This window comes from Cydia fagiglandana, chromosome 5 (assembly GCF_963556715.1).
Source record: "Cydia fagiglandana chromosome 5, ilCydFagi1.1, whole genome shotgun sequence".
In the NCBI taxonomy this organism is placed as follows: Eukaryota; Metazoa; Arthropoda; class Insecta; order Lepidoptera; family Tortricidae; genus Cydia; species Cydia fagiglandana.
In genome coordinates this window covers 5,365,744-5,382,180 of record NC_085936.1, presented here as the reverse complement: position 1 = coordinate 5,382,180, position 16,437 = coordinate 5,365,744, and the positions used below count along the sequence as shown (strand labels likewise).

The 16,437-nt window shown below is 35.5% G+C and overlaps 1 protein-coding gene across 1 annotated transcript in view; it reads right to left on the bottom strand.

The window, feature by feature from the left end:
* The window catches only part of LOC134664331 (uncharacterized), a 395,099-nt gene that overhangs the window by 214,564 nt on the left and 164,098 nt on the right, over nucleotides 1-16,437 (bottom strand). The window lies entirely within an intron of this gene.

The window sequence follows — 16,437 nt, the reverse complement described above, 5'->3', positions numbered from 1 at the left end:
ACTAGGGATAATCTTCTTTCTTTCATCCAGCCCAGGTTAAGGCGTCCTATTCACGCATTTGTTGCCTACGTAATAGGTATTTATATCTTAAATTGTGACCATAATAATGAAAACGATCCATTGACTGTGACCGAGCTATCGCTACATCGACATTAAACCTGCCAGTTTCTGTCATAAAAAATATTGTCACCATTTTTAACAAGCTTTTATTAGGTCGACCTGTATGTAACTAACTATGTAATGGAATCTAAGGTAACTAATTTAACCATCTTCCAAGGATCGTAACGTCATGAAAATTGGCAGCTGTATGTTGTTCTGATGGCAATACAATAATATGGGACTGTCGAACTGATCTGATGAGGGAGACAGGAGGTGGCCATAGGAACTCGACCTGTATGTAACTAACTATGTAATGGAATCTAAGGTAACTACTTTAACCATATTCCAAGGATCGTAGCGTCATGAAAATTGGCAGCTGTATGTAGTTCTGATGACAATACAATAATATGGTACTGTCGAACTGATCTGATGATGGAGACAGGAGGTGGCCATAGAAATAACTCTGTGATGAAACAACGCAACCTAATTGTGTTAGGGGTTTTTAGAATTGTCTCGATGAGTATTCGTTGTCTGTCGTAAGAAAAGTACAGTCAGCGATAAAAGCTTGTACCAAAAATTAAATTTTTGCCAAAAACTTTTGTATTGCCTTTTAAATCTCGTGATTTAGTTTATTTTTAGTTTCGCTTTACGAGTGCATTTCTATCTTCAGCACTGTTAATAGATTTATGTATGTAAAAATAAAATAAACCAAATGTTATTAACAGAAAAAGTTATTAACGAACTTTTAATCTTATATGGGCATTTTGAACTATCGGGTATTTATAAAATTAAGACTAGAATATTTTTTAGCCTTTTGTTTACTTATTAAACCCTGTTTCAGAGTGTCTATAGGCGAGCGTTTTACAAAATATAATCATATAATTGTAAATAGAAAAAAAAACAAATAAATATCAATGTCAATTCGAGAAAAAACAGAGGTTTGAAACGGATCGAGTTGGTAACGCAGAACGCATAAATCTATAAAAAGAACAGCTTTTATTTACCGTCCTTGCCTACATTATCTTATGATTAACACTTGTTTACTTTCAAACAGCTATTTAGGGTTAACTTTAAGGTTCCGTGGCAATAAATAATTCCTAAATAAACGTAGGAAAGATGGTTTTTACGGCCACTGTTTTACGGAGCCAAACTTTTTACTGTAACTTGAGTTACAACACTGCTGTTTATCTCAGAGAATAGCTTCGAGATATTTTATGAATACTTAAATTTACAGCGGGCATTTAAAAATGTTTAGACAAAGTACTTTTAATGTTAGCCAGATTAATAAAACAGGGTCATATATTTTATCTTAAGTTCATTCATGGCTGTAGGGCGAAGTAATTTAATATTGTCTGTGCATAAGCTCCTTAGGCAGGTCCATTTTCAATTTATGGTCGAAATTAATCGAAATTAAACTTACGTGAGACATATTTTAAAGTGTTTAGACGACATCGGTTTCACTCACTTGAATTTTTAGTCGCTATTGGCGACATGTTTCGTCCGAATTTATGGCATTAATCTAATTTTACGGAGAGCCTATGTCTCCATTTATAAGAGCTATAAGTGCAGCGGTCACTATGCGCAACACGTTGGGCGCCCGATGAGTCAAATACTATTAGTAAAATCATATTTCATAAAATAAACAGATTTTATATCCTAATTTTTATACTTTATCCTTATATGCATGTTGAAACCTCTCTACTTCCTGAAATTTGTATGATGATTCTAGACTCGTTAACTTTTGTTATGTCCACAGAAAAGACGCCGATTTTTCTAACGTTTTTGACCCATGTCAGTGTGTGTGCGTAGTCGACTTGATTAAAAGATATTACTTAGTCACATTAATTTATACTTATGTCAAAGAATGGATACGTATTTTTTTAGTCCTGTTACAACTTACCGACTTCACTTTTACTTCTATTTCTGATGTTCAAAACGTACTTATAATATCACGAACATTATTTGCATTTCGCTTACTAAGTAACACGACTTTGTGGCTCACAATATTTGGGGAAAATGCTTTCCTAATTTGTCATCCTACGAGGAAACTCAGAAAAAACTCCCGAAGAAACCCGGCGCAAGACGATATTAATTGTTTCGTATCCAATTACGCAGGTAATCCTTTTCAAATTTAACCCACAATTTAGGGTTTTGCCGAGAACGTTCGTAATCAAAGCCGTGCCGCAGCAATGTTAAATAGATAAATTAATGATGCCGCCGAGTAAACTCCATGTAATTAAGCCCTGTTTTACGTGAGGTGTGTTTTACCACTTGTACTGTGATTAAGAATAAAATGAGGACGATGAGATTTGGAGAACTTAAGTCTGGATCATAAAGCCTTTACGGTTTACGCTACATATTATGAAACCATCACGGCAGATAAGTTCACGATTTCGAGAATAGCTCCGCTAAGAGAATCGATAGCATATTATTTAAGGTAAGTACCCCTATTAACGAGCCCATTAAAATCGGCACTGATTACCGCGCTATGTACAAAAAAGCGTTTTATAAGAAAGCCTATTGACTTTTTTTAAATTGAAATACACACAAATAAAGCCTTCTCTATGGACTGTCGAATAAGTATAGCACTAGAAAAGAAACACAAAGTAAATAATTCGAAAACCGTAAACTAACTCATCGGGGGCGCAGGATTTGAATGCTCCATAGTAACGCGCAACATCTCAAGTAAGCAAACGCGTATTTTATTCAGTGATTTTCATAGTAATGGTGAATATTAAAGAAAGACTAAGATTTTATATCAATTCTTAATTATGATATTTATGGTTCCCTAATCCTCAATTTGTAAATATTTGCTTACCAATAGTAAAAAACAGGAAATTAAAAACCTCGGTGTTGAGTTCCATTTTTTGGTGTGGTTCCTAATTTCGAGGTGTACCTCGGTAATAGCGGAAACGGTATTTTAAGTTCGAAGGGTCATATATTCATATGTAAATACAGATTTCCTTAACTCTTGATATTATTGAAATATTTAACCATCTATAAAGCTAAATAGCTATTAACGTGGTATGAAATCTATTCAAGAACTCTTAATTTTGACTACAGTTTTAAGCACTTAACTGGAGGTTTCCTTAGAAACCATTATATGAGAGTCTTGTTTAAATATTGATATAAAAACAAAAGCATGGCTGTCAAGTCTGCTATATACAATGTTTTGTAATATTTAGTATCTTCCATTTTGATTGTGTTCAAAATATACGCGATCTTTATTTATTTTTATTACTCGCAAATGAGTTTTACAATAATGTGAATTAAACCGTTTAGCGATGGTAACAAAAGACATCACTCGGTAATAAGATGTATGGGAACCCAATACCGGTCGGTACACCTGCAACTTTGATAGGAAATAAATAGGTTTATAATATAATTGTTATAAAACCTATTGTATTATTTTAATTAGAACATATAATACACCAACATACAATCGCAATCCAACGCGACAACGCAGCGAGCGTGATGGGCACCTTTGCGTCGGGGGCAGCCCGGGACGGGTTTCAGTAGGTTGTTTATTTTATACGTATTTAGTTTATATTTAAGTTACGTTTCTGATTAATTTAAAATTATGTTTGGATTGTGTGTAGTGTGTACATACTACATAATAGATGCAGTACATCCAAAATTAATTTATTTTAATATTTGATTTCACATATCTTGTATCATTGGATCAATTTGATGTTGATGGGCATTTATTTGCGTGATGAACACAGATATTTGTTCCTAAGTCATATATATTATTATCTAAGTGTAGTTAGTAGGTGTAAGTAGACTCAAAGGAATTCACTTTCATAATTATGTTTTACTAAAAATTCTCTTATTTTTCCTTAAAAGCCAAAAAAAAATTAATTGAATCTTATGATTGGAAATCTGATTAAGTATAATACCTACTATATATTTAACTACTATTGTTAAATGTAAGAACTAAAAATGCGATGGGTTTATTTACCCTCGTAAAAAGGAACCCTTATCCGCGGTATTTGGGTAGCAATTATCAATTACCACGGTAATAGGCGATTTCGACGTTTTAGGTTTAATAATTATTTTTTTCTATATAATTGGCCAAAACAAGTCCAAAAACGAATGAAACATACATTTCGATATACAAACTATCATAAAAAAATATGTCATTGTCCATATAGAGCCAGCTTATGTCTCATTTTTGGCTGTCTTTGTAAAAGTTGCTTAACCCCCTCGTTAATAGGGGTACTTACCTTACCTACGTGTGCTAAAAGGGAAATAATAGACTGTTATCTACAAGTACGTGTCAGCACAACGTATCAACTTATTAACCAAATTGAAGACGCCGCTCCGAACAATTCCCTGAGTTACATAAACTTACAGCAACTCAATTCCTCGTGAAATTCCATTAACGGAACTCAACTCCACGTGTTAGATCAGCGTGAACTTTGTCATGGCTGACGGTTAAAAGACGTATTAAAAGCATCGAACAAGTGAAAATAGGGAACTTTCGGTTTCGACGAGTTTTAACGCACTTTGGGAATTCGGCAAGCAAGCTGTTTGAGTAGCGGTTCATTAAAATTCAATATTAGCGGAGGATATCGATCGCGGCGTGCGTGGAGCCCAGGGATGTTACGCGTTTATGTATATGCACAAATAGTCAAGAGCATAAAAACGGATCACTAGTATATTTCTTGAATTTAATGCGGCTAACTGTCATTTACATTCCCTATAGGCCCCGTGCATTAACTATAGAGGGCAGCAATAGGAGCCGTCAGATTTTTAGCACGAAACTTAAATGTGTCGTTTATGCTTCCGATATAGCTCACTAGATAGTAGAACCTACTATGCACAAGGAAACGTACCCACACCGTAGAACGGCAGATGGTAGCACTTGCTTTGACAATGTACATGTGCACATATATGCCTTCATCATATAGGTTGTAAGAATCAAAATGCTTGAATATACCTGTAAGGGACCAGAACGGAAATTAGGCTTTTAAGTGTATTTATTTCTAATATATAATTATTGGTGCAATAAACAATATTTACTTACTTATTTCATGATGTACACAGAAGAGACACCTTATCCTTAACTCATACTAAAAAAAAATTTGACCCAAAAATAAAAAAAAACACTAAAATTCCCGAATCCGAATGCAGATTAATTTCATCCCTAACGGCGACGCGGCGGCGCGGCGGCGAGGGCGCGTAAACAACGCACCGGGCCCCGTGCATCCGGGCGCTAATGTTATAGCAATCATAGTATATTACCTAGTCGAATGTTAAGGAAGACCAGTATAAAGGTTCCCTACCAGCGATGATGGCCCCGATATCGATAGCAAAGCCCCCCTTACACTTTTTGTTCCAGTATCTTCTATTCTATATAATGTATAAACTATTTGACTGTTGTTTGGACTGTGTCAACAATAGCACCACACGACTTGTTGGCGCCCAACGTGGGGCCGACAGCCTACAACCGATAAACAAGGAAAACAGCTTAGTCATGTATAATTGAATGCCAAATGCTAAACACAATGCAAAGGCTGTAATATAGAAGTTGAAGCTTAAATAACATAAAAACATATTTACACTGGTTTACGTGTTAGATTGGACTATCTTAACAATGGCACAACACGACTTGTTGGCGCCCAACGTGGGGCCGACACTGCCGACAGCCTACAACCCATAAACAAGGAAAACAGCTGACTCATCTATAATTGAATGCCAACTGCTAAACACAATGCAAAGGCTATTATGGTCAACGGAAGTTGTAAATTGAAACTGTTGTTTTAAGAAACCCATGTATTATGATGCGTGAAGTGTTTCTCAAGGGTGTAAAATATTCTGAGTGTCCCATGAATATAAGGATTCCAGGTACCGCCAAACCACCCAATTATGATTCAAAGGTTCAATACATAATTATCTGATTATGTATAAATATCAATCTTTTTTCCAATTTTGTTGTCTGAGTTTTTTCTACCTCAAAAATACATTAGAACTGCGTCTTCCAAATAACAGTTACATCTAAACGAATATATAAGTGGGCTTTGAACAATAGTAAAATTGGGAGTTGAACTATAGTTGGATGGTTTTTACAGTACATTTATAGTAAAATAAAAGTTGGTAATTAACTATATTGGCTGGCACGTGTATTGACTGTACACAATACACGTGCATCAGCGCAGCTCCACGCCCAGCGAGCATTAAAACAACAGGGCTATAACCGCGAAAATCGAAGTTCGCAAATTGCGAGGATCTTTCTCTTTTACTCCAATGAAGGTGTAATAAGAGTGACAGAGAAAAATGCCCACAATTTGCGAACTTCGATTTTCGCGGTTATAGCCCAGCAATCGACTAGTACTACAATGTTTCAAGCATATCAGTGACAGAGTTTAACGTATTTGATATTTATTGAAATCAAATTTTACAGCATTACAGCTAGCACTGTAAAATTAAGTAGTAAAATTAAGTAAGTATAAATATATACTTAATGCCATAACGACAGAAGTGACGAAGTCTCGTTATTACCTGAAAAGAGACAAAATAACATCATTAAATTAAGGTCCGTAGTAATTAATTAGGCTCGGGAAGATTATGACCACCACAAAACATAATTAATCAAGGTGAAATGCTTATTAAATAGAGATTACTTTATCAACGACGAAGAGTGACTACATCATTATCATTTGAAAGTTAATTTAGACTTTAGAGAGTTAATGGAGAGACAAAGATTTTATCAATATGAATTGTAATAATGTGTTACACACCTCTTATATTATAATTATATTTATACACATGGAAGATCATATAATTAGTATGCAATTATGCATACTAGATACATTTTATTCGTGCATATGTACAAAAGAGTTTGTTCAGATTGACTAATCAAAGTAGAGCCGAAATCGAAACTACTATTACCAGAATTGTATTAATACAATTCAACTTCATCATGGACAAGAAAACAAAGCGAATATTTATACAGTGTGTTAAAATTTTATGTGGAGATGGCGAAATAAGCAACTTGAAACATCATTCGTAAATTATTGGGGGGTGATTTTCTGCAAATAAAAAAAAACATTTTTTATGCAACAATTTCTGCGACTCCCTTTTACATGTTCTTATTATTTTGTGACTTCTAAATGAAAAGACCCACTCGTAGCTCCAGAAAAATGAGTAACCCCGCGCAATTTTGGATCCCTTTTCCTAGATATATGACTTGCGAACTAGGTTCATTTTGGGTAGTAATAAACGCGCCATCTGGACATAATGCCCACTAGGGCAACTGTCCGAAAACATTACACTAACTGGACCGATGCTCGGCCTTGGTTTATTACAGATAGTAAAACATGATCTTCTATAAATTCGTTTTAGATTTCATGATTTGTCATGTTTTAAATACATGGCATTTTGTCGGCTTTATACAGCCCAAACCTAGGGGTCTGCCGCCAATATCGAAAAATTAAAAATCGTTATCTGCCTCGACTGCCTCTATATCGCTCTTGCATAATTAAAGCGATCGAGAGGAGAGGTAAAGGCCGAAAGGCAGGATTTAAAAGACAAGAGAAGAAGAATTACCTAGAATTACTCATCTCAGCCAAATGAATAAACTCCACTCCACCGACAAGAGCAAAGCTCTTAAGTTATGATGATGATGATGAGAGATGCAGATATTAACATTGTTGTCACGATATTGGTGGTAGCCGTGGTAGGCCCTCTGTTCCAGAGGTAGCGTCATGTACATATGCATAGGTAATAAGAAACTGCTGTCGAACGTCGGTACGATTTGAATCGCCATAGGTATCGGTTCTCCATTTGGACTGCAGTCTGTTACAATGTGGTAGTGAAATAGCTTACGTATTGATTTCTAATACACTTGCGTTGTTTCGGGGAGTCATACAATCGTGTGGTTTGTGGTTCTGTCGGGCTTACGGTCCCGAAGCGCGATTACATAATAATACTTTAGATACGCAACTGACGAAACAAGAAATTTTAATTTTGTTCAATTTTCGTTGTAAGAGGGAGCCAGTAAAATTCGCTGCAATGGCTGCTAGAAGTAAAGCACAGGTAGTGATATTATTGTGTATATTTTAAATTTGTTTTTATCGCAGTACCAAGGAGAATTGCGATTTCATGGCAATATTTCATTTCTTAAGGCCACTGAAGGACATCTTATCTCAGTCATAGATGGATAACATCAAACCAAATTGTACCCGTCGTTGTCGTTGTGTCGTGTGTTGGAGTGTGGAAATAATATGCTAAGGCTATAATGAAAATTAATGTTTACTTCTATACGAATAAAAAAAACGGATTTCGGATCTACTAAACAATTTATTATAATACCTACTTTGCTGAAAATGGCATATCTGTTACCTACACTCTTAGCATCTATATCCGAAGTAAAGCTTGGTTAGTTTCATCAGAGTGTAATTTATTTATCGGACCGCAATAACATTTGCCGGCAATAACCGTATGAAGTCGTCGAGCGGCAACGGCAACGCAGTAAGCCAGTAACGTTCGCTACAATGCCTGCTGGAAATTGCAAAGCACAGTTCCGATATTATTGGCCATATTTTAACTTCCCAGGTTTATTTTTATCTTAGTACAGAGGTGAATTGCGATGCATGGCTATATTTCATTTCTTGAAGCTACTGGAGAATGTTTTATCTCGGTCGTAGATGGATACCGGCGGTATAGTATTTTATTTTCATTTTGTTCGTATTTCGTCTCATTCTGTATTCATTCTTTCTAAACTTTCTTCTTTTTATTCTTCTTTTCTTGATTCTTTTTAACCTTATTCGGTATTCGTCATTGTGTTTTTTGGTCAAATTCTGTAACTTGTCGCTTTCTTATTAGTTTTTCATCGCAAACAATACCTACCCGTTCATCCCAGTCAACGATTCAGCGTTACACGACTAGGCTTATTCTGATTGCAATAACAGGATTTGAATTTGTTCTGAATTTGTTACAAATTATAACAATCACAATAAGTCTCTAGGTACCCGGTTAATAATAAAATCCTAAATGATAATGATGAATGAGGCGTCTTTAATGTTGTTGGTCTAATCGTAAAACGATATCTTGAAACAGTAAGATATTAACTGCGGTATTCGTACTTCAAGATATTCACAAGAGACGACACGTACTAGATCCATTCTAGATACGTTATAATTAAGATATCAACTAGTTCTCTATTGCAGCGCAATTCGGGCAACCAATGCCACTTTTACGTTAGATAGAGTAAGATATCTGTTAGATGTGAATTAGATCTCTAAGTCATATCCTGTGGAAATCGTTCAAGAGTATCTCCAGAATCGCGCAAATGTCAAATTTGACAGGTTAGATCTTAAACATATCGTTATCGTATCTTGGTGATATCTAATAGATGTCTATTTCATAATCCGTTTCGGGCCCCAAGGCAAGAGAAACCGTATGAGAAAAGTCCTTCTACGTAAGTATTTTTAAGTTAATTTTATTTATGCGTTAGTTTCATTAAATTACATATAGTTTCTCTTACCCCACCTAACCTTATGTGATTAAGCTACAAATACCGGGTGTGGCCTGTAACACGAGCAAATAATTAAAACATAGATTGTACTCCTCAAACGGTGACACTTTTGTTTAACAACTTTTAAAAATTATTCAATATGTAGACTCCCTATTTTTCATACAAAATAAATATTATCTTCAATAAATAAATAAATAAATATTATCGCCACGCCATATCATTGTGATTGACGTTGCTTGTCAAGCCTTAAACATAACAAAATTCGCAATACATTGCGTCTTTGAATAACTTTTAAAGTGTATTAAAAATCAAACTACAAGTTATTTTTAAAAGTCGCTGAACAAATGTTGGTCAGTATGAAGAGTACAGCCTACAGTTTAATTTTTTGCTCATATTACAGGCCACACCCGGTATATGGATGGTATTTTAATCACAGTTAAAATACTGGCACATTAGTGTCGTGGAGGCGATGCTGATAGCGCGATTTAAAATAATTACCGACTTTGGGGTTTACTCCAGTGAAAAGGCTTCGCTAATGGACGCTCGCTCACACCGCCTTCATTGTTCTGTGCTCCTAGTACTTTTCTCAAATACTACTTAATGTTTAGGTTATAATACAGTAAAATTATACATTTTGCGTTTGCGTCAAATCCGGTAGTTCTGATTTTTTGCAGGCTTGTTTATGATGTTGGCCCAATGAATAATCCAAGTTTGTGACCTCGAGCGCCGAACGCAACTTTGTCAAAAATCGTATAAACCGCAATTTTTTTTAGATTTAGGCGATTATAACCCTAAAGTACTAGTTTTTGATAGTAGTAGTTCCTAGGGCGTTTTTAAAGTAGACTAAAATTGCTACAATAAGACACTAGAATTGTCTCTGTACACCTAATATTTTCCGAGATAAAGCCTTTCAAAATTTTATAATTTTACATCAGTTCTTAGCTATAATATAAGGGTTAGGTAGGTAATTTCTATGGAATTCATCACCGGCACGTTCTACAAAATATTTATTTTCCATAAAAAAATGTATGAGTGCCTATTTTGAAAAAATATTTAAAAATATAAAAATTTAAATATAAAATTTTGAAAGGCTTTATCTCGGAAAATATTACATGTACAGAGACAATTCTAGTGTCGTATTGTAGCAAATTTAGTCTACTTTAAAAACGCCCCAGGAAGTTACTACCAAAAACTAGTACTTTAGGGTTACAATCGCCCAAATCTAAAAAAAATTGCGGTATATTCGATTTTTGACGAAGTTGCGTTCGGAGCTCGAAGTCACAAACTTGGATTATTCATTGGGCCAACATCATAAACAAGTCTGCAAAAAATCAAAACTACCGGATTTGACGCAAAAGAGCCAGGTTACAAAATTCGACAAAGTTACTGGATTATTAGTAAATATTGGGTTATTTTACAGCACTTTTTTGTATAAGTGGCAGGTTTCGATGACGTTTTACTTATACCTATAAATACAGAAATTACAGCACATTTACCGCGAATTCCTCAAAAATAACGCGCACTAAGAGATACGTGAGTTTTTAACATATTTATGATGTCTGTGTCTCATAAAAGTTGTGTGTGTTAAATATTACTTATCATTTACTTTCTAAAGTCTTCAGCCATAATGCTTGGAAGACTGGGTTTATAGTTCCAGCTACTGTAAGGCTTTCAAGCTAAAAATTCCTAGTCGTTACAAGACACAAAGTAGCACAATGGAGCCCGGAATTTTTGATCTAAACTAAGGCATTTTCTGTTTTGTACTACTATACTCACCAGAAAATACTTTATATTGTATAAAAAAATGTATGGCAACTAGGTATATAGTTGCTAAAAATAGTTGCCATTTTGACGCTGAAATATTCTTGTCTTTCATACTTAAAGACGGGTAGGTACCCTTAAGTAAAGAAAGTTTCGCGGGTTGTGTTTGATCGTCATAAACGATGTGGACGTACTTAATAAATAAAAAAATAAAATACCGTTTTGAATTTTGTATTGCTTAAATGCTTCAACAGTTTATTCCAAATTGATACCATTAAAAAAGTTGTCATCTTGTCAAATGTAGAAACTAAAGTACCTATGTACATATATGTTTGCAATGAATTGTCTTTTGAGAGCCCACAAATTATGCACCAGTTCCGTTATATCAGACGGACGTTCAGTCTGTCAGTTGTTCAGAACTTTCAGAACTGTCACCTTTTCCAATTAATTGACAGGCTGATATCGTCCAGCGAACTGGTAATCTGTGGGCCCCTTTAGGCTTTGGGAGGGCAGTAGATATATTAAACCCCTTTCACTTGTTTTATTTAACATGTTCAGCATATTCACATGTTGGCATAGACAAGACATCCTCCAGACTGAGCATAGTCGTGCTACCCCCTCTGCCACAAATATACGGCAGTTTTACTCCATTTTCGATCAAGTGTCTTTGTGTGACGCCAGTGTCTTTGCATGAACGGACCAATCACGGCACGGCAATGGCTCACCTCGTCCCCCGCTCCCCTGTATTTTTGGTAGCATCGGTTTCATGAAATAATTGCTCTAAGGTCCGTCTAGAGGATGTCTTGTCTGTGCGTGTTGGCAGACCCTTCTTCAAAAATACCTCTCATCACCCATAAACTCAATATCAATATAACCTTTCCAATTACCTTAATAATTCAGGTACGGCCACGTGTAACGAGGGTTTTTAATGTAGGTAATTAATTGCTGTATTTTAAGCGGATTATTTACCCGCGTAAAATAATTAAAGACAGCTTAATTAATGTTTGTTAAAACTGTTCAATGTTCATATACTTGACGTAAACAGTAGGGTGGGTCATTTTTACTTTTTTTTTATTTCATAGGGGGCACAGTTAAAAAAAGGTGCCATTTGGTGATTAATTATTGCACATATTTTTATTTTATTTTTAGCTTTAATTTTACTGCCTCCGGATTTTAGTCAAAGTTTTTGCTAAATGTATGGACATTATGAAAAAAAATGTTTCTTTTTGAGTACTTTTTTGGTATATTTATTGGCTCTGAACCTTTACCATGCTATTTCGAGCTAAAAATGGTATAACTTTTTAGCTAAAGTTTGAATAAAGAGACGATACATAAATATACTCAGCAGACCATACAAAATATAACAATATTTATATGAAAACTTTGAAATCGATCCGGAGGCAGAAAATGAATTCTGATTACAGAATAATTTGAAATACTGTTTATTGGCATTATTACGCAAGTTTTTGTAACTGTGCCCGAAGGATAACTAATACTTTTTTTTTCTCCATAAACGAGTGACCCACCCCCCATATAACCATTCCAGTCGCAGAATCATCGAAGTGGTAACTAAATGTCAGATGTGTCGTAACAGAGTCCACACAATGTGTCTAGAATTGTTTCGAAACAAAGTGTCGTCGCCGTGTGTACACTTTTCCGTAACGTTTCTCGTGTGCTTGTAATTCTAGTAAGTCATCATGGGCGATGCGAATGATAAAAATCGACCAAAACCATATAAACACCCAACACCCGTCAACCTTTTACAGAAAAGTTTTTAAAGAAATGCAATACGCTACTAGGTCAGGCAACGAATGCTCAATAAAGTTGTAGAGGGAAATGCTCGGAACACAATTTTTGACTCCTTAACTTGGTTTGGACAAGTTAGGAGGTGAACATATCAAAAGTCCTCGGCCGTAGCCCTTGAGCGGGGGGGAGAGCGGGGGCTTTGAAGGTCCCATTTTCCGGTTTTTCGATTATATCTCGGAAACTATGCATTTTAGCGACATGGCCACTTATACAAAATGAAAGTTAATTAAATTTATTACAAGTTTATTAAATCAATTTTTTCGATATGTTGAATAGTTTTTGAGATATCCGCTCTTGAAAGTTTATTTAGGGCTCTCAATGTTATCTTGATATATTACATCAGTGAAGGTGCTAGGCCGTGTATGGTATCGTTTTCGTATAAATCTGGGTTGCTGAATCCATTTAAGGTATCACATTGACACCATTCCACAAAATTAAAAAAAATCTTTTTAGGGTTCCGTACCTCAAAAGCAAAAACGGAATTCTTATGGGATCACTCGTGCGTCTGAATACACAAAATAGTTCTTTACCTATAGATGACAGGAAAACCTATTAGAAATGTGCAGTCAAGCGCGAGTCGGACTTAATGTACGGAACCCTTAATACGCGAGTCCGACTCGCACTTGGCCGGTTTTTTTTAAACTCCTCTTGACGCTTAACCGCTGAACCGATTTCGTTGAAATTTGGTATAGAAATAGTTTGCGTCCCGGAACAGGACATAGGATAGATCTTATAACCAAAATCATCTTTTGAAGGTGTGAAAAGTGGCGTGGAAATTTGTACGGGAAATCAATAACCGCTGAACCGATTTACATTAAATTTGGGATGGTCTGCATCTTTGATTTAGTTAAAAATGATAAAAAAAAACATGACTTCAAACCTAAACTTAAACAGTATTAACTTCAAGAAGTCAATTCTGAATTCCCCTCTACACCTCATTTCACACCTTTAAAGGATGATTTTTGAGATAACTTATTATGTCCTGTCTCGGGACTCAAAATATATGTGTACTAAATTTAAATTAAAACTGTTCAGCAGTTTAAGCGTGAAGAGGAGTTTAAAAGAAAGTAAGTTTATATGTTTTTACTTTGGAATGGTGTCAATGTGATACCATAACTAAATTTGGTACTGCGCATTTATACGAAAACGATACCAAACATGGCCTCGTAGCTTTACTGTTGTAGGAGTCAAAATAAAATTGAGAGCCCTAAATTCTTATTACTTGACCAAACTTGTGTAGAAGGAAAAGGAAAAATAAAAGTCTTCGGCAGGAATATAAGACACAAATATAATTTTTTTTTTGAAGAAAGAAAGAAAGAAAGTCATTTATTGTAAAAACCTTCTACATACAGCGCCACTTCATTTATAAAAGAGAGAGAAGAACTTACTCACTAAAACACTTAAAGCTAGTTACAGGGTAATTTCTAAGGTAAATGTTACACAGAAATAGACAAGTCCACCAGCAACGTGAAAAAAAGAAAAGAAAAAAGGAGTAAGATAACTACAAAAATAAAATTTGGCGCCGCTATAGTGGCTACAAAAGGACACCACTCAGCATATGCTCTGGTATAAATACCACAGCGCTGGTATTCTGTGGAGCCCCAGGCCGGAGGGTAGTTTAGAACAATTACCTAACGGTAGTGGCAACCAGACAATATTGCAAAATAAACATATTAATATGAAAAATATATAAAAATACTGATAATATAATTACTAATAAAGTTACAAATTGGCTTAATTGTTATGATGGTAAGGATAGGTATTAGGTATATATAGTATAAGACATTTTTCGGGGTTGAGAGGTTGAAATATAAATATAACTTATAGTCACATTCGGAAAATTCGAAAAATTGGTTTAAATTCATGTAAAACTCTGGCAAATAAAAATAAAAACTTTTAATTATGTCTGACAATTTGAGAAATCCATGGGACGCAACGAGCACGACAATTGCAGGCTAAAGAGATATTTTCTAAACTGGAGTTTAAAAGAGGATAGTGTCTTGGAGTAACGTATAGGCGGGGGTATGTTATTCCAGCACTTCGTGGCAGAGTAGCGAAAACTGCCACGAAATGCAGCAGAACTGCCGTGTCTCGGACAGATAAGTCGAATGGCTTCTCTAGTCGGGCGGGCGGAAAACTTTAATTTGTTAAAGAGGTACAGAGGTTGTTGAAGATGGACAACACCGAAAAGCAGAGACGCAAAATGCAACGAACGTCGTGCATCCATTTTTAACATCCTACCACTATTAAGATAGGGAGTCACGTGAGTCCGTGGAGGGATGGGGAAGCAGAACCGAGCGCAGGCATTTTGGATGCGTTGGAGGAGTGTCTTAGAGCGAGCTAGTAGGCAGCCGTTAATGACAGTGTCGACATAGTTAAGCCTAGATAATATAAGCGTGTCACATAATTTTATTCTAATGTCAACACTAAGGTATTTACGGACCTGGTAAAGTACTTGCAGTCTATAAAAACAGCTTTTAGCAGCTTGTAGTACATGTTGTTCGAAACGTAGCTGTTCGTCAACGAGTAGTCCGAGATTACGTGCTATGGTGACTCGTTCAAGGAGATCCCTACCAAGTAAAACCTTGGGGTCTATACCGGTGACCTTCTGAACTTGGCCTTTAGTACCAAGCACTATATATTTGGACTTATTGGGGTTGAGAACTAAGTCACAGTGTCCGGACCAGTCGACGATACGAGCAAGATCTTGGTTTAGCAACTCAACGGCAGCTTCAGTCTCTCGGGGAAGGAATGTTTTGTAGATTTGCAGATCATCTGCGTACATGTGATAGTTATCATCTGCGTACATGTGTTTTGCGTTACTATTTCAATCATCAAATATTTAAACATACCTTGTTTATATTATTCTAGTGAGATCCTCATAGATAAACAAAAACATTTACTTAAAAAATTACAAGGTCGAAATGTCACGGAACTTGTGAGAGTAATATGTGAAAAATAAAAACTTTTATGACAAAAAAATCTGGACACAATTTAAGAAGCATCCAATTGCGTCGAGGAATCATCTGTATTTTTGCTTGTTTCATTACCTCCTCGCTTCTTTTTTTGTCCTTTGTATTCTGTAGCAATTTGTTAGATCTGAAAATAAAGATAACTTGCGTCGTCACGGATGTCGATTTATAGGTTTTAGGGAGTGCAGAATTCGAAAACGATGATTATTTATAATCCAAGATGGCGGCTGCGTATTTTGTCATAAAAGTCGTCATGAATATCGTTTTATAGATTTTAGGAAGTGCCGATTTCGAAAATGATGACCAGTTTGGAATCCA